The sequence below is a fragment of the Aotus nancymaae genome, unplaced genomic scaffold (assembly GCF_030222135.1).
Source record: "Aotus nancymaae isolate 86718 unplaced genomic scaffold, 86718_ANA_hifiasm-v0.15.2.pri h1tg000077l, whole genome shotgun sequence".
Lineage (NCBI taxonomy): Eukaryota > Metazoa > Chordata > Mammalia > Primates > Aotidae > Aotus > Aotus nancymaae.
Window position 1 is genome coordinate 14,326,391 of NW_026988492.1, and position 20,179 is coordinate 14,346,569.

General features: G+C 39.7%; 1 long non-coding RNA gene across 3 annotated transcripts in view; it reads right to left on the bottom strand.

Moving 5' to 3' along the window:
* Window positions 1-13,635, bottom strand: part of LOC105715695 (uncharacterized) — a 237,754-nt gene extending 224,119 nt beyond the window's left edge. For all 3 annotated transcript variants that reach the window (XR_010339485.1, XR_010339483.1, XR_010339484.1), the window contains exons 1-2: window positions 13,446-13,635; window positions 9,115-9,218 (exon numbers count right to left, since the gene is read on the bottom strand). This is a non-coding gene — a long non-coding RNA (uncharacterized LOC105715695). The remainder of the gene's footprint in view (window positions 1-9,114; window positions 9,219-13,445) is intronic.
* Window positions 13,636-20,179: the final 6,544 nt, after the last annotated feature.

Consider the following 20,179-nt stretch of genomic DNA (forward strand, 5'->3'; position numbering starts at 1 on the left):
CTTTGCCTCTTGGCCATTCTGGGAGGGATTACATCTTCTAGGCACTGTCTACACAGTTCTATCCTCTATCCTGATCTATATGTAAATTCAGGACCCGATGAGCTCTGCTTTTCATAGTCATCCTGGGTACCACATGGGTATTTGGTACCCACAACTGAGGAAAACATTAAGGAGGGTACCTGTATCATAGATCAAATTTTTAAAAAATAACTCAAAATCTTAAGGTCATGCTATTTTTTTTTTTTTTTTTTTTTGAGATGGAGTCTTGCTCTGTCGCCCAGGCTGGAGTGCAGTGGCACTATCTTGGCTCGCTGCCTCCTGGGTTCAAGTGATTCTTCTGCCTTAGTCTCCAGAGTAGCTGGGACTTTAGGCATGCACCACCACACGTGGCTAATTTTTGAACTTTTAGTAGAGATGGGATTTCACCATATTGGCCAGGGTGGTCTCAAACTTCTGACCTCGTGATCTGCCCTCCTCAGCCCCCCAAAGTGCTGGGATTACAGGCGTGACCCACAGCACCCAGCCTAAGGTCGTACTATTTTAAATTAAGTAGTATGTAATCATAAAATACCCTAAGTGAGTTAAAATATCAAAACATTGATTGTTAAACATAAAGTTTATCTACTTCAGCATATTATTTTTATATGTTACAGAAAAACTTTGCTAAATATGCATTATTTATAATAAACATGTTTATATATTAAATATTTATTAATAAATAAATATTTGCTAAATCTGTTAATTTGGTTAAGGAAATATTTCTTTGTTAAAAATTATGAAATGATTTTCATCTAAAAATATAAAAGGTGATTTTTTCATAGGAAAAGTTATTTTGTTTAGTTGAGAGATTGTTTAAAGATGTTTCAAAAATGAAGGGAAGATGATATAAATAAAACTAAATAGATACAAAAAGTTGGGAAAAGAACAAATAGAAAAAAATGTTTTAAGAAGTAATAAAAGGTTTATGGAAATTCTAACTTGTGTGGTCAAAAGCTGGCTGATATTGAATGGATTTATTCATAAGGTTTATTAGATTTGGTATTGATAATACACAGATACAAAAGTAAAATTTGTTTTTCTCTTTTAAAGACTATGCTTCTTCACCCTTTGAATAAACTGCAAAGAAAGTGAGGGGAGAGAACGAGAGATAAATTATGTTTCATGCCGTCTTGATTATTGGAAAAATTGAATCTCCTCTAAAAGAGTAAAAAAAAAGTTGTTTTTTTTTTTTCGTTTTTAAACTCTTAATTATCACTTTAGCTAAATAAATGTTAATTATTTTTACAGTAATCTGTGTACCTATTTTGATTGCTTTAAACTTTTGACATATTTGACAAGCTTCTGAAAATCAAACTTCAGATTGTAAAATTATGTCTTTTTAACCTGAAACTAACTTTGAGATATTACAAAGGGCCCCTGAAGTGTCCAAAACAGAGACACTAAATAGGCTTACTTGATATATTAAATTATATGGGAAACATTGTTAAATAAGAAATTATTTTTTACATTCTTTCAGTTATATTTTTTGGCTCTGTTATTAATATGTATTCCAGAATTGTATGAGATTTCTAAAATTCTGATATATCTTGGTATATGTGATCAGTGATAATTATGGTTCTTGCATTAAATTATTGTAAGGCACAAAAATAACCAAATATTCTAGTCAATTGGGTTTTTAAAAGTGACCATTTTAAGTCTCATTCACAGTTAATTCCTTAAATCTGATGTATTTTCTAATTTCTGATGTATTTACTAACTTTTTATAAGCAAGTAAAATCCTAGAGTGTTATGTCTTCAAGGATTTTCATAGAAAGGATGGAAAGAAACCTGATAAGCACTCTCAAATACAGGCTTCTGATAACTTTAGATTCATATTATTTGAGTATTTCCAAATGGGTAAGTATTCCCATAACAGTAATAAAGAGATTTACTGGTTTATGAAACTGCTAACCCAATCAAGACAACAATTAATTGAATATCAAGGAAATACTTTGCTAGAATTTCATGCTAAATCATCCAGTTCTGAAATTAAGATATGCAATTTGAATAAACTCCCTGGTCCAAGTCAAATTACCTAAGTTAACCTATTCAATAAACAATGCTATGCTCCTGAATTGGAGAACAAAATCGATATTTAAGAAGATATAAATCCAGTGTTAACTATGATATATAATATAAATATGTTTTATATAATGACTGTTCTAAATTTCTGAAATGGTTTATGACCAATGTTTGGTTTGTCAAATCTATAATCCTGGGAAGACAATCACAACTTCAGATATATCTCTGCTACCTGATGGCCCATTTGAACATTTATAAAGTGATTTCATTAAATTGCCATTTTCAATGTATATTTTCTAGCTATGTAGAAGCTTTCCCATGTATGCAAGAAGTTGAATGCTATAACATTCCCCTAAGAGCTAAAAGGTTTCTAGAAAATGTGTTTTTCCCTCATAAGGCATTCCTGGAGAGACCTCCAGCAATAGAGGCACTTGTTTGACTGGACAAGTTGCAAAGCGTGTAAATTAAATGTTTTAGATACGATAGCATTTGATAAAGCTAACAGAATACAATCAGATCAACTTCTAGTGGAAAACGTAAGTTGGTCCCTTATGAAATAGTCACTAGAAGGCTTATGACACTAATAATAGAACCTCATGTATCTTATACTCCTAAACTCTGATATGACTAAATGCTGCAATGCTTTAATGCATTACATCAGAATGTATTTTCATCAAGTAAAACAAGCTTTTCATGATATACTGACTGAGGATAATCAAACCTTTCACGTTCTAGAACCCAGAAACTGGTCTTCTGGAAATGACATCAGAGAAAGACTGCTCTTGCCATGCATATTGCAAGGGTTCATTGCCATGCACATTGCAAGGGTCCATCTTGCCATTCAGAAGGGGCCCTCCAGACTCTTAGACTGATATACCCATTGAAGATCTTAAGGTAAAGCTAACCAGGGAAGTTTCTTTCCAGAAGCAGATGGCATCCTAGATACGAACAACTTTCTAAGGATCATGGATCAATACTTTTTTGCCATCATAAGCCTCCTACCACACTTAATTTTTTCCCTGCCTGTACCTCTATGAACAAAGGGTCTGGAAAAAGGGTATTGTGTACACCTATGGGGCATAATTTTAGTGGAGGATTTTGCAGCCAATCTTATATATGAGCAACTTATACTTTGATAGATGGAAGATGAAGTTCCCATGGTGGGCTAGGAATTTTAATGGTATTTTTGTTGCTCCATATAGATAAACAGAACGTAGGTCCACTCTTAACCTGCATCATAGGTTAAAGAAAACATCACCTGGGGCTTTCACAGTTCTGGACGATCATCATTTGCTAGGGCTCTTTTTCTATGATTTGAAGTAAAGATAAATGAAGCAATGATTAGAGATCCCTCATAAAAGTCTCTATAAAATATTTTACTGCAGAAGCTATTATTGTACAACAGAATTCTTTAAGTTATTTAGCTAAAGTTGTACTAGATAATAGAAATGCTCTTGATTACCTACTGGCTGCACAAGGAAGAACCTGCAGCTACTAAAACGTTTTGTTGCACATGAATGAATGCAGTGGATATTATAGAGAATAATTGCAGGAGATTAACAAATAAGCTGCTGGATTAAAGTGAGTAGACTCTTCATGTAACTTATCTTTTGATTTATTCAGTTTTAATTGCTTTGGTTCATAGCTATCCTGGCTGGGGAACATGCTCCAAACTCTTGATATTATCTCCTTGGTAATAATAATAATAGTCTCCCTAGTGCACCGTGTTTTCTCAAAGTTTTAAATGTTTCTATGCAGCCATTCATAGAATATCAGATAGTCTCTCTTTGACCAGAACAACAGAAACTCAGAGAAATGAATGGACTATGAGAACATGTAACTTAGGTAGGATGTGCTAAGACTGAACATGCAAAATGATGGTAACCGGAAATAATGTTAAAACCCTAGGTTTTGGCCACATTCTAACCCAGGCGAGAACCTGATCAAGAGGTGGGGATTGTTAGACAAAATTATGGGAATCATTGTCCTGGACTAAACTCCTGCACTCAGCCCTAACACACCAGACTAAACCAAAATGGAGTAATTCATGCTAAATGCTGCATAGTCAAACTGAGACTGTAAAGAAGTAGACCGATCGCAAAACAGACCAGTATTTTTTTCCTGAAAACAGAAGATTCCAGCATAATAAGAAAGTCCCCTCTGCACTAATCCTTTAAAAAAAACTAATATCTTAAATAATCAGCTTTTTTTTTTTAACTGTTGTTTCCTTTTCTCACCTTGCAAAACCCACTGTTCTGCTATTTCCCAGGGGGATTTCAGACAAAACAAGTCCATTTATGGTGATAACAGGGTAGCATCAATACCTTAAGTTTTGGTTAACCTCCCAAATTGAGAGGAATTTTTCATTTAACTTCAGTTTAGCTTAAACCTGCCTCCTTTCACATTTTAAGTACAGCCTAAAGATTTCTCCATATATAGTGAATTATAACCAGTTAGGTTATGATTATATAATTGCATAGGATTTATAAACAGTAATCTTCTCCTGTACTAATCACAAAGTTTAGGCCAATCACAGATGGCCAACTGGTCGAAATGTGTTCCATTAAGGCAAACGCTGAGCTGTAACCATTCCAGCTGTTTCTGTATCTCACATTTGTTTTCTGTACATCACTTTCCTTTTTCTGTCCATAGGTATTATCTGACCATGTGACAACCCCAGAGTCACTCTGAACCTATTCTTGTTCAGAGGGCTGGCTAATTTTCAAATTGTTCTTTGCTCAATAAACTCTGAGAAATTTAATTTGTCTATAGTTTTTTGTTTGTTTAACTAGTTTTCTTTTAACTAGACTAGTTTTCTCCATAATTCACTAATTTATTAACCTCAATGGGGGAATAAAATTTACATTTGTTGAACAACTGCTACATGTAGGTGTGGTGCTCTACGTTTTTCTTCTAACAGTGATAGATAGTAGTATACAAGCAAAGTTTTAACCTGAAAATGACTCTCTGTGGATTTGATTAATAAAGTCAATGATATGTTATAGCTATGCAGCTAATTCCAACTGCTGGATTTTCCTATCGACAGGACACAATCATTTATGTTATCAGCCAGAATGAATTGGACTAGGTGTTGGGATCATAAACACCTAGATTTGCAAATAAGATCACAAATCATTTCTGAAAGAGCCAAGCCAACCCTTGAGCTGAAGGTTTTTGCACTGATATACAGATCTTCAGATTCTTTCTATGGAATCCATCTCCCCAGCTCATACCTCAACAAATCACCACAGGTCTCCTTCCTACTCAGCCCTCCCACTACTTGACAAAGCAAGGTTGATTGTTCTAGAAGCCAGCTTTATCATTTTGAAGAGATCTTTCTGTTACTTGGAAATTTTAATCCAAAGCATGACAGAATAAAATCAAAACACAGAAATAAGCACGTTATAGTCACCAAATTCTTCAGAAAATTAAAGAGAAAGGCAACTAAAATTTAAATTTAACAAAATGTTCTTTAATAGCTGTCTCGACAGCTATAAAATACAAAGGTATCGGAAGGACACTGCTTGGTAGATTTAAGATAACCTAGATTGAACATAGAGGTAGAGAAATGGGAAAATGATCAGTGCCTCTTGTCTTAGTCAATCCCCAAACCTAAGTGGCTACAAAGCCATCATCCTTCTTGAAGCAAATACATTACTTTTTTAACTAAATTGTATTTTGAGTCTTATTCTTCATTTAAAGATGGTTACCAATGATAATGAGCAAATAAATCTCCTAAACATTCATAAAGCCATAGGGCAAATATTGCATATGGCTTTGTATGTATACTTTGCTATGTATCCTTTATTTATCTCTTTAAAACTAAAAATTCAGAGAGATTTTTATTCTGTGTTTATTTTTTTAAGTTAGGTATATTTTAAATGTGGTTGGATTAAAGTAAACTTTTTATCAACAAGAGCTGATGCTACCATATCAGCTCTTAAGCTATTCCTAAGAGAATAATAGTAAGAAATGAATGAACAAACCACCAACAGCAACAGCAAGCCCCGAAAGATTTAAAACAATAAAACAAAACTGAAAGAGTTAGTATTCTAGAGTGTTTACTTTCTTCAAATTTTTTCTTTTTTTAAATAATACTTCACAAAGCTAATATGTCAAAAACAAGAGGCAATTTTCTAGAAAGCTATATAATTTTTTATTATAAGACAGGAATTTTTTAAATAAGAAAATGGTTATATAGAAGCACAAGGCTTCAACATTTGACACTAAGCATGGTGTTCAAACACTTAGTGAAAACTGAGTTCATTCCTCCTTTTCTTTGGAAACTCAGAGCCACGCATGAAGTAATATTTTTCTGGCCATAGCTTATTGGGAGACGGGTGAACATTTCACCAAGTAAGACTCTATCTTTCTTTTCTTCTCATTGTACGGCCTTTTTGATTCCCTTCTTTCCTTCCCCCCAGTTCATCAAAGTGTTTGCTCTATGCTCATTCGCTCATTTCATGCATGTGACAGAGAAGACAACTAAAGTTTGGAAGTAAAATATTTCCCTTTCCAACTTTTATCTTCCATAAACCTAAGCATTTGGGGCATTTAGATGATTTTCACAGTGAGATAAAAATGACAGAATTCCTGCTTGTATATAGCCAAATAAATGTGGCCAGAAACACTAGGAGAGCTTTTTTCCAATCTATAAAGAGATTCCCTTGTCTGGGTAGTGGGTAAGAGAATGGGAGATTCAGAGACTGCCAGAATCAGTGACCACATACATGCTACATCCAGGAAAAAGCTGGCCATCCCCAAGTATGCCAGCCTGGGGACCACAGACCACCTGGCAATACCTAACTAGACCCAAGTATATCAAGGGAAAAGACCACTGGGAGGAACATCTTTGGGTACCCAGGGCTAGGAGGTAGCTGAGACATAGTTTACAGAACTATGCTTCGCTCCTCTGCTGTTAGCCATCACATAAGCAGCCTTGACTGTGACCTCTGCCAGAGGACACACCAAATATCCTTCCTGCCAAAGCTAATGAAAATATTTAAACGAAGCAGTGTTGTTGTCTGGGGTAAATATCCAAGGTTTGTCATCTCAAGCCAGGGAAATGAAGGATGCGGACACACAAGAAGTGAGTTTAAGAGAGGAGGTTTAATAGGCAAAAGAAAGAAAAAAGTGAATAGTTCTCTCTCTTCAAGAGAAAGAGGGGCTCCCAAGTAAGACTTGTGGTTTCAGGGTGAAAAGCATGAGGTTTTATAGAGGAGCTTGAGGGGGCAGTGTCTCATTTCCATAGAGCCTGGGAGATTGGCTGGACCAGGTATGATGTTTGCATAGCACCAGTAGAAGCTGGCCATCTCACTCTGATCTTTTATTATGCAGATGGGTTCCCTACCTGGCCAGTGCCATGTTGTCTGTTTGTCCCCGTACACATGGTTGGCAAAGAAAAGGGGAGATGGAGCCACCATGTTGAACACGCCTGGCCTCCAGGTAGCCTCTTCCTATTGTCACGGCTGCCAGCATTCACCTATGCAAGCTTTTAGTTTGCTTATCTATGTTTGCAGCTTGATTTTTCAGGCTGCTTTTTGTTAGAAAAGAAATGATTTTAGGGCTGCTTCTTATTAAAAGGAAACCTTACCGAGGACTTTCTTACCCTCACTATCTGCCTAAATAATTTCTTTTTAACTCCTATATTATTAACAATGGACAGCACCTTGCCCAGTGAAAGCAAGCAGTTTCTTCATTCATTGATTCATTGATTCATTGATTCACTTTAATTAATTCAACAGAACAGATATTTACTGAATACCTAGTACTATTGGGCACTTTTGTAGGCACTGGGCAGAGAACCTGTCTTCATGGCTCTTCTACTCTTTTGGGGAAACCACCAATAAACACATAAATAATATAGAGCATGCCAGAAAGCCATAAGTGCAATAAAGAAAAATAAGGATTGGAGATTGGAAAGGAAAGGGAGATGCTTCTAAATACAGGCTGGTCAGGAAAGGTGGCTGTTAGGAAATGACTTGCAATCTAATTGCAGGGAGGGATTGGTAGAGGAGAGGAGCCTGGAGGAAGAGGAAGAGTGGTCCTGGCAGAGGGGCAGCAAGTGCTGGGTAAAGACTGGAGGCCTGAGCATGGGTGGGTCTGTAGGAGGAACAGCAGGGAGGTCTGTGGGCCCAGACAGAAGGAGTCCATGCACGAGGGTTACAGTAAGTGTTTTGTATTTCATTCGAGGTGCTTTAGGAAGCCATTGGAGAGTGGAGAGGAAAGAGATGACATTTAACAGATCACTGTGGACCATGAGTCTCCAGGTTGACAATGCTGTAGGCAGTGTTTTCCATCTACTTAAGCGACCAGGAAAGAGCGGGAAGGACATCTTGGGTCCCACAGTGCTCAGATTGAGGAATGCTGAGCTGGGCGTGCTTCTTTTTGTTGTTGTTTTGTGTTTTGATTTGAGACAGGATTTTGCTCTGTTACCCAGGCCAGAGGGCAGTGGCATGATCTTGGCTCACTGCAGCCTCTGCCTCCCAGGTTCAAGTGATTCTCCTGACTCAGCTTCCTGAATAGCAGGGATTACAGGCATGCAACTACCATGCTTTTCTAATTTTTGTAGAGACGAGGTTTCGCCATGTTGGCCAGGCTGGTCTGGAACTCTTGAGCTCAATTGTTCTACCCAGCTCAGCCTCTCAAAGTGTTGGGATTACAGGCGTGAGCCCCACGCCCAGCCTGGGCGTGCTTCTTGAAGCCACCTTGGCTCTGCACCTGCTTTTTACAAGGTGAGATGTTTTTCAACTATATGTTACAAATTATGGGAAGACTGTGGCAAAGTGTTTAGAAAAATTATGTTACTTATATTTTTAAAGTTTCTAGATTGGGAAATCTCAAAATTTGGAAGTAAATACTTAGAGTCTGATTTTTCACCCTGGACTAAGTCTCTCAGGCCTATGGGAGAGATTAAAGACGTAATTACCTCATTCTTCATTTACTTCTCCTGTTGCTTAAATCAATGGTGAAATCAATAATCTCATTCTTTTTCAAGGCCATTAAACATTGGTTAATTTCTGACACAGAAAGTGTGGTAGCAATGTGACTTACCTGACACTTGAGAAGCGTTGATAGAATTATTGAAGCTCAGGGCCTCGTTTCCTTCCTTAACCCACGATAAAGAAGTCTCTCTGTATGAAAATGGGCAGCAGAGTCTGTAACAAGAATAATGGAGAGTATAACATTAATTACTAGAAATTTTCTTCAGATCTAGTTAGTAATCCCAAAGGACTAAAAACATTTTGATTATTTAAGAATTATGATACATAATGGCTCAAGGTATTATATGTGGAAGTGAAGCTATAACTGAATGAGGCCAATGTATAAAAATAGGAAAGTTACTGAAACATATTTTGGGGGTTTGGTAGATATTGGAATGACTTCATTGACAGAATCCCAGAAAATACCTGCTGAGCATGGTGGCTCAAGCCTGTAATCCCAGTATTTTGGGAGGCCACGGCTGGTGGATAGCTTAAGTCAAGGTGTTCGAGACCAGCCTGGACGACCTGGCAAAATCCTATCTCTACCAAAAATACAAAAATTAACCAGGCGTGGTGGCATGTTCCTGTAGTCCCAGCTACTCGGGAGGCTGCAGTGGGAGGATTGCTTGAACCTGGGAGATAGAGGTGGCAGTGAGCCTTGATGGTGCCACTGCACTCCAGCTTGGGTGACTGCTTGAGACCCTGTCTCAAAAAAAAAAAAAAAAAAAAGAAAAGAAAAAAGAAAAATCCTCATGATCTCCTGCAGGACAGTTTTTTGAATAGCTTTGGATCAGCCAAATCTCTCCCCTCTTTCTTACTTGTAGTTCTCAAGAATACCTACACAATTGCTGGGAATGCAATAACCTGAGATAGGGAGGAGCTGGCTAGAAAAGCCCAGGCTCTCATCTAGTCTTCTAGAAACAGGAAGTCCTTCAATGCCTTAGCCTAGCATATCATGTAACTCCTGAAGCATAAAGCCCAGGGCATGCTGATTTCTGGGGTCCCTCTCCTGCTGTGCAAGTGGGACATACACATACGAGATGCCATCCACTGCAGGAGGTTTCCTGAGCCTTATGGACGAGCTTCTTATGAAGCCTCGGCTCACGTTGCCCCTTGCTGCCTATCTGTAAGTAGTAAGTTGGCTTCATGTAAGTTAGTATGGGTGTTCTATCTCACTGGACTCAGGCAAGCTGTGATATGTATACAGTAAACTCATTTTCATCCCTACTGTCATCCATTTGTGAGAAATATAAACATAGTTAGACACTAAGTAATGATAACCAGAGCACTGGGAAAATCACTTTGAAGAGAACATACCAAGTAAGTTCTAGAAATCTATCTTGAAAGGGATAATTTTAGTGTATTTTATAGGCATCACTGTCTCGGTGCCTCATCTCAAGGCTTGTTGGCTGAGGGCACTTTTAGCACCTGAAGGTACTTGGAGTGTAGAAGGGAAGTGTGATGTTGTGAAATGTATATTTGGTCTCCATCCCAGTCACTTGATATACATATTCTAAAATACTTGGACTCTCAGAAGTGATAAGTGTGTTTTAGTGTGCCAATGAGTTGATTGATGGCTAGCAGCCCCTTAGGTGGCTTCAATATGGGGCTGGTCACAGGAAAGACCAAGGCAGGATTAGAGGATTGAGACTTTCAGCCTCCCCAGCAACTTGCAGGGAAGAGAGAGGAGCTGTAGATTAAGTTGATTACTGATGGCCAATGATTTGATCAATCATGCCTATGCAATGAAGCCTCCATAAAACCCCTCCATAAAACTCCCTGGGTTCAGGGAGTTGCCAGAGAGCTGAACACATAGAGGATCCCAAAGGATGGTCCACCATGGGAGGGCATGGAAGCCTTGCACTCCTTCCTTCTCCCATACCTCATCCTATGCACCCTTCATATGTATTCTTTTAATATTCTTTAATAAACTCAATGCATATGTGTGTTTCCCTGAGTTCTGCTAGTTGCTCTAGTAAATTAATCGAACCTGAGGAGTGGGTCATGGGGTCTCTGATTTATATTGGGTTGGTAGGAAGCACAGGTAAAACAACCTGGAGCTTGTGTGTATAGGTATGGGCAGGCTTGTGGGATTGAGCCCTCAACCTATTGGATCCACTACCACCTCCAGGTAGGTAGAGTCAGAACTCAACTGGAGGATGCCCAGCTGGTGTCTGTTGCGAAACTGATTGCTTGCTGTTGGTAGAGAGAAATCCCCACACATTGGATCACAACAGTCTTCTGTGTTGATTGTTGTGGTTAAAGAGCAGAGGAAAAACAATTTGTTTTTTTCATCACAGAGGCAGGGTGGAAATGCAAAGGAATGACCACCTACAAATCAGGTCTGGGAGCTGGTGGTAACTCCAGACCTCACTTGTGGGTGGTTGGCTTCTTTGGCGAACACTGGGGCAATTCCAAGACAAGCCCCACACGGTTTCTCCGGGAATCCTCAGTGGGGTTGAGCTCAGGGCAGTAACTGCTCCTTATCACCTATTTTCTTGGCTTGCTTGCTTTCCCTGCCTTATTTCCCTACTTTCTCATGGTGTTTCCTAGGATTATCTCCCAAATAAACTTCTTGTTCTTAAACCCATGTCAAATTTGTCTTTCAGGGAACCCAAACGAGGACCGCGGTACATCCCAAGTCACAGCCAGAGATACCTCTTAATAGGCAACAGGGTCAAAAACTTTCCAGAGCTTTTTAACCATAAGACCTGAGGTGTTGACGGAGGAGGTCAATCCTCCGTGGGCAACGAAGTTGGTGAGCCAGAAGAGAGAGTTGTTTGGCTCAGTTGCTTCTGTTTTGACACAGGCTTCAAACTTTTATCCAGAGAAGCTGTTATTTGAATAAATAACATGATACCTAGTTTGATAATGTGGGATTAAGGCAGAAACAGCTTTCCTTTTTTTTTTCTTACAGAGTTGTCAATGTATTTCTTGTAACAGACATCCCATTTTGACTGTTCTTTCAGTTTAGCTTGAAACAAGAAAAGCAGTATCAGGGATGGTTTGCACGCGGCAAGACACTCACTCTTTTAACATTTTCTTTTTTGTTCCTGGCACTGTTCTGCAGAAAGCAGTGAATGAGACAGATTCACACCCAGGCCTGATGGAGCTCAGAATCTGGTGGAAGGCAGATGTGAATGAATAATTGAAATTACATGCGGTGATTGTTTTCCGGGAGGAAATAAAACACAGTAGGAACAGCTGAAGGAGTATGTTTAATGTGTGCATCAGGGAAGTCTTCCCAGCTGAAGTTGAGATCGGAAGATGACTACGATTTATCCATTCCAAATAGGAAGTTAAAGCTGGGGGTGGGTGTGAATGGCAGATGTAAAAGATTTTAGGATTGGAAGACTCCACAGAGCCTGGAATCTATCATTAATCCACCCAAATTCTCTGCCTCTAGCCCTGTTTCTTTCTGAACTTCAGCAAGGATGACCTTATTCTTGATTCTGGGATATGCAATATTTCAACCTGCCTCAGTGTTTTCCCACATTTGGGCTTTCTCTCTGGAAAGTTCTTCCCCACACTCATCTTGTGAATCTTACCTCAAATGTCATTTGGTTGTTGTTGAAACCTTTCTGACTTCCAGACTAAGGTGGAGTCTTCAGTTAAATGCTGCCTTAGAAACGTGTGCTTTTCCTCCATAGCTCTTACCATAGTTTTGTTCATATATTTACGCATAGGGTGATTTGTTTAATCATCTGTTTAAAAGCTGCTCCTTACAGTAGACTGTATACTCTATTGGGACAGGGGCTGGTTCAGTTTTGGTTGTCACTTTATCCCCAACACATAGTTTAGTAATAAGCACATCATATACATGCAGGAAAGTGATGGGATTCAGTTTTTACTGATTGGAGATACACATGTGTTGGGGAGGTAACCAGCATTTAAAAGTAAAGGGAAAGGGCCAACAAGGAATCCTGCATTACCCTTGTGTGTATATTAAGGCTGCTGCTCACACAGGAGACCCTCCTTCAGCACTTCTGATAGTGGTTATAAGGCAGATCATGGGGACTAATGAGGAGTCTACCTCCCTCTCATTAAGAGTGCTGACATTTTATCAGGCAGAACTATCAAGAAATTAGCAATAGTGTTTTCAGGGGAAGTGAATTGGCACTGTGAGATTATGGCTAGAAAATGTTTAGATTTAGTTAAGCTGTGGAGAGTCTTGCAACTAGGGGGTTGATGGGAGACAGTGACGTATCATCAGGCATTAGACTCTCATAAAGAGCATGTAACCTAGATCCCTGGCACGCACAGTTCACAATACAGTTTGTGCTCCTATAAGAATCTAATCCCACTGCAGATCTGACAGGAGGTAGAGCTCAGATGGTAATGTGAGTGATGGGGAGTGTCTGTAAATACTGATAAAGCTTTGTTCGCTCATCTGCCACTCACCTCCTGCTGTGTGGCCCAGTTCCTAAGCCACGGACCGGTGCAGTAGCTTCCTGTTACAGCACATTGGATGATAGTAGCCTCCTCCTGCTCGGTCTCCTATTTCTTCCTTTTTTCCGCCCAGAAGCCAGAGTAAGTCTTTTCAGCAGGAAATCAGAGCTTCTCCCGGCGCTGCTCTGAATTCCTCACTGGTTTTCCATCTTCCTTGGAATCACGTGGTCGCGTTTGCTCTCTGACCTTTATAGGACTCCTCCTTAACTCACTCCTTGCCGGCCACAACGCTGACATCCTAGCTGATTCCTGAACATGCTGGAAGGTTCCCTCTGCATGGCCTTTCTACTTGCTGCTACCTTTGTCTGAAATACTCTTAGGTCAGTGCTCAAATGTTCCCTTTCCTTACCCACGTAAATGAGAAATCCACTTCTCATTTCTGATCTTTCCTCTTTTATTTTTCTACATAGCATTTATTTTCTAACTTACTATATATATATAGAGATATCACTTAGATAACTGATTGTCTGTAGTGCCTCACTAGAATATAAACTTATGAGGGAAAATATTTATGCTTTTTTTAAAAAAAACTGTTTTGTTCCAAAGACAGCTCAGAGTAGTGGCCAAGAGCAAAGACTCCAGGTTTGAATTTGGTCTCTGCTTCTTCCTTGCTATGTGGCCATGGGTCAGTAGCTCAACCACTAAGTTACTGCTTTTCTCTTCTGTCACGTGGAGATAGTAAGAGCATCTGCTTCACAAGGATAATAAGAGGATTCAATAACTAATATCCGTAAAGTGCTTAGACCAGTGCCTGGCACAAAACAACACTATTTGTGAAATAAATACATCACTCTATTTCCAGCATGTAAAATGGTACTTGGAGCTTGGAAGGTGATCAACACACATGCATTGAATAAATGAATTTGTTTTCTTTGCTATCCCCAGGTGAGCTTACTATCACATTACAAAGAGACATCTGCTTGGAGTTACTTCAGGAATGGTGGCAGTATCTGGGCAGATACTTTCTTTTTTTTTTTGGAGACAGTGTCTTGCTTTCTTTGTCACCCAAGCTGTAGTGCAGTGGTGCGATAATGGTTCACTTTAGTCTGATATTTCTGGGCTCAAGCAACTCTGCATCAGCCTCCTGAGTAGCTGGGACTATAGGTGAGCACCGCCACACTTAGCTAATTTCCTAATTTTTTGTAGAAATAAGGCCTCACTGTGTTGCACAGGCTGGCCTCAAACTCCTGGCCTCAAATAATCCTTCCGCCTCAGTATCCCAAAGCGCTGAAGTTGCAGGTATGAGCCATAACACCAGTCCAGGTGCATTTCTATTGTTGTAAGCAGGAGCACATGTCACAGAAGAGGGGGATGGTAAAGATCCCTGACTCACAAGGGCTGTGTGACACAATAAATAATAAATATTTGGTCTTTGTCCCGGTTCCTGTCACAGAACTCCTAAATCCCTTGGAATTTCCCAAGTGATAGGAGCATCTTTTGTTATAAAGAAGTGACTCTTACTGGGCCCCTAGGTAGCTTCAGGATGGGGACTGATTAGACGGTGGCACTTTGAGCTCTACCTCACAACCTCCAGATGGGAGAAGGGCTAGACATTGAGTCAATCACCAGTGGTCAATGATAAATCAATCATGCCTCTGTAATGAGACCTCCATAAAAACCCCTGCTTCCAGGTGGGTGTACATGTGGAGGTGCTGGGAGAGTGGAGCACCCAGAGAGGGCATGGAAGCTTTTGGTGTCTGGAATGGGGAGGGGCGGGGTGGTCCCGTGAGACTGAGTTCTTAACCCCTGGTGTCTGGCTAGACCTGGGTAGTTGGTGGAGTTGAGTAAATGGTAGAAACCCAGTTGTTTGAAAAATTGGAGAATTGGTTGGTGTGGGAAAAACTTGCCACACATTTGGTGTCAGAAATAGTCTGTGGGCAAACAAGTTCAGAGGCTAGAATCTGTGACTTAGGCTATCCATATAAAGTTTGTTTGTGTATGCTTGAAACACTTTATACTTAAGAATTTTCTTTGAAACTACTTTGAGATATAGGAAAGATTTTCCTCATTTTGCTAAAAGAGAAATTAGATACAGGAACATAAAAATAGTTTTAAAAATAACACTCAGCAGCCTTATTGATTTTTCTGTAAAATCCATGCATAAATTAACAAATGAATAAAGAGCACACAAGGCAGGTACCTCCTTAAATTCTATAACCCACTGTCTGTTCTTAATATCAACTTGAGTTTTGGTATTCAATTTTTAATTTTTCTAATTCACTTGATGTTTGAAGTTCCCTTCTTTTTGCTTTTTTATATTTTAGAATTAGGAATGGAAAATACTGACACAAATTGTAGAAAGAAATGAGACTTGAGGGAGAATGAGTAACAAGACTGTAGGTCTTCCTCTCGTGCAGTTTCTGGTTTGAATTGCTTATTTTGCAATCTGTTCATCCAGTTAATTGTTCCTCTTAGCTTTTGCCTTCAGTTTATCTTGTCAAGGACTAAGAGAGCATTTTTCCTACCAATATCAACGCATCTTTCATTGGAAACAATAATCGTTGCAAAGCTAACTGTTACTGAGTTTAATGGCAAAACACTAAGCTAAATATTTTGGACCATTTACTTGTCATAATAATTCTAGGAAGCAGGTACTATTTTTGTCCTTAGTTTATAGATGAAGTAATCTGGGCTTTGAGAAGTCACATACATGTTGTCACAGAGCTTGTTTCTGTAATTTTTTTTTTTTTGTTGTTGTTGTTGTTGTTGTTTTGATGGGGTCTTGTCCTGCCACCCAGGCTGGAGTGTAGCAGCATAATCTTCGCTCACTGCATCCTCCACTTCCCAGGTTCAAGTAATTCTCCTACGTCAGCCTCCTGAGTAGCTGGGATTACATGCATATGCCACCAAGCCTGGCTAATTTTTGTATTTTTAGTAGAGATGGGTTTTCACCATGTTGACTAGGCTGGTCTCGAACTCTTGACCTCAAGTGATCTGCCTGCCTTGGCCTGCCAAAGTACTGGGATTACACGTGTGACCCACTATGCCTGGCCTTGTTCCCATAATTGTTACATGGTCTGATGTATCATTGGCAGAAAGAGAATTTTTCTCAGGAAACTTATATACGTATCCATGAGTGCAGATATACTTCGGCTGACTTCTTATAATCCAGGGGACTTGGTTTGATCCTTATGAGAGAGGCAGAGAGAAGTTTGCAATGGACGTTTCTTCTAGTTTTAGGGAGAGCTGAGTGTTTTCTTGTCTCTGGGTGGCAACTGCCAGGTTAGGTATTTGTTGTGGTTTTATGACAAGGATATCAATCTGACTACAGCAATCTGTCTGAAGTAAATGAACTCTCATCCCAGTGCCTTAATAAAGCTTCATATCAGGCCATAAAGTAAAACAATAGAAAATCCACATGGTACATATACACCACGGAATACTATGCAGCCATAAAAAGGAGTGAAATTATGTCCTTTGCAGGGACATGGATGGAGCTGGAAGGTGTTATCCTCAGTAAACTAACATAGGAACAAAAACCAAACACCGCATGTTCTCCCTTATAAGTGGGAGATGAACAATGAGAACACATAGACACAGAGAGGGGAACATCACACACTGGTGCCTATTGAAGGAGGAGAGGGAAGGGAGAACATCAGGAAGAATAGCTGATGCATACTCAGCTTAATGCCAAGGTGATGGGTGCAGCAAACCACCATGGCACACATTTACCTATGTAACAAACCTGCACATCCTGCATAGGTACCCTGGAAGTTAAAATACCATTAAAAAGAAAATCCACATGGATGCTTCCCTCTTCCAGGAACTCACCCCTTCTGCTAGAGTTTATTGCCTCATATGTGACTGGGGAGTCTCCTGCGATATCAACAACCTCATTTTAACTTTTCTCTCTAACAGGGCTATTCCTTTCTTATTTACCCTATTGCTGTTTAACCATACATTTCCTCAAGAAGATGATATCTAATTAAATTCCAAGTGACACCATTTTACAAAACGGATGTTTCATTTAATTTTTTTGCCAGTCACTATTTCTCTTTTGTGCAATGAGCTCTTGCTTGTTTAGTATCTCACTTCCAGGCATCCTGATGCAGATCTAAAACATTCTAGGAAGAAATAAGATGCAAGATTTTATGGTATCAGAATAATTTATGCAGTCCATCCTCTAGGCTTACAGCCAAACTCCAGCAAGAGAAATTTGCTTCACATTCTATCAAGTCTCACGCCACAATGAATCCTTTTGGAAAGAAAGCTAAATTACAATTGTACAAAGAAATTCTGGGGAGAAAAATAGCTCAACATAATTCTGCAATCCCCAAATGTTTGTAAAGTTTACCATAAAAATACGTCAGGGGAATATTCGGTAGACGATCAAAGGCTTTAAGTAAAGTTTGCTACAGTCATTAGAATAATACACATTAAAAAAGGGTCAGTTAACATTTATCAAGACACGTTATCATTTCTAAAGTGTATTTACTTTGGGAGGCCAAGTACATCTATGTGTCTACAAAGTGATAGCAATTCACAGAAAATAGTAGGTGCATCACCGGGTAGAGGTTGGGGTCTCTCTCTCTCCTGAAGTTGCAAACTCTTATGGGACTCTCATTGGGTTTTCTCTCTTTAACACATTTTAACAATTTCCAGAATCTACAATTGCCCTGCCTTTAGACTTGGAGAAGCAGATGTGTAGATGACAGTTATTAACATACCCACTGCCTGGAGCAGGAAAATAGGCATCAGCCTAAGCAGTAGCTTTGTGTTCTCAACTCTAGCTTTTCTCAGTTTCTGCACTCTCCTCCTCCTTCCTCTATTTATTCCATGGCAGTGGAGTGCACATATGACATCTGGTTTCCCGTAAATGGGTGGGCTAACATATAACAAACTGGTTGGTTTCTGTTCTTCCACTAGCTCCTTAGATCTCCAAGGCACAAACCAAGCACTTCGCAGCATGAGCGCACTTGAACCCTACAAGGCTGTGACCTTTAAACACAGAGCCAGGGTCATGAAAGCCAATCAGTCTCCTTTATGATTGACATCTTCATAGTTTCCCTGATGACTAAGTCAGGTGTTTATCTGCTTCCTCGGAGAGCTCTGAAACACTTCAGTATACTCTCAAGTTATCCAAAGGCGGTTTGCATTCACCCTTTGAAATCCTCTTCCTGCAAACTGTGGGCTGCCTAAAATCTTGGAGACTTTGTTTTTCATTCCTGTCAATCTTGACATTCAGAAGCCCTCTGAAGTCTAGTTCTCCCCTTAATAGACATTTGAGTGTCTCCACAGTGGAGACTTCACCATGCCTCAGGTTCTCAACTCAATAGGAAGCTATTTGATCTTTCCAACTACTTTCTTGACTGCAGGTTTTCTGAGCCTTGCAATAACCCTAGACACTCCTGAATGAGTAATTTCTAAGTCATTAATTGTGAGGACAAATTAATGGGTTAAGTGCTAACATTAAAAAAAAATGAAATAAATTTTTAGGTTATTTCAGGAACCACACCTTAAATTCAAACCTCTCCACCCAAATCACAAGTAATTTAATTAATAAGATGTCCAGAATGGTCTAGAATGACCAGAAGGAAAATTCACGAGCTGTGTCATTTTCCTGTTTTATAATCATTTGGAGGAAAGTAAACCTCCACCTCAGGGTGTTTTGGTTGTCTGGGTTGCCTTGGGTGTTTCAAAATGAAAAAGGGAGTTCTTGCATAAAGAGATAAGTAAACCTGGGTAGATCTGGCTGGTTTCACATGAAAATCTGTCCAATTGTGTTGTGCCATGACTTTGGGGAAAGGGAATATGTATTTTGCTGGAAGCGGTGACTGCGAGGGAAGAAAGGCAGTGCACATGTGCTGATGACATTGGGTTTTTATTAACAGAGGACAGAATACAGGAAGAGGAAGATCAGAAAACGAGGAAGGGCTAGTCCTCAGGAAGCAGTAGCCAGATTTGAGCAGTTGTGTCCAGAACAGCCTCCCAGCTTTCTCCTATGCAATTCATCCATTACTGTGCCAATGGGGTGATCTTTCTGAAATAGTTGGGGTGCTTCAAAGCTTTCAAGTGCATCTGTGCTTAGAAGGTAAACTCTAAAGTCATGAGGTCAATGAGGGTCTAACTCTCTGGCCTTGGTGACTCTCCAGCCTTCCTCTTCTTACCTGTCTCTTGGGTCCCTCTGACGCAGCTGGTCCGTTAGCTCCTACTTCACTTACTCTCTGGTAAGCACGGGCTGTTGCCTGGGGAAGGCCTACTCATCCTTCAAGACCAAGTTCAAATACCACTTGCTTCATGAAAGCTCCTGTTCTTTTCCACACAGAATTAATTCTTCCCTCCCCTGCCATTTCATTGCATTATGTAAAACTTCTATCCTGGGACCTACAATCCTTGGTTTGCCATATTTAGTTACATGTTTGTCCCCCCGAGTGCACTGAAAGCTAATCAAAAGCAAAGACTCTGGCTGGGCACAGGGGCTCACACCTGTAATCCCAGCACTTTGGGAAGCTGGGACGGGAGGATCACTTGAGCTCAGGAGTCTGCTGTCAGCCTGAGCAATGCCTGAGCAACATGGTGGAACACTTGTCTCTACAAAACAAAACAAATATATATATATATTTCTTTTAGCTAGCCAGGTGCAGGCCTGTAGTTTCAGCTACTTGAGAGACTGAGGTGGGAGGAACACCTGAATTTGGGAAGTTGAGGCTGCAGTGAGCCAGAATCACACCACTGTACCCCAGCCT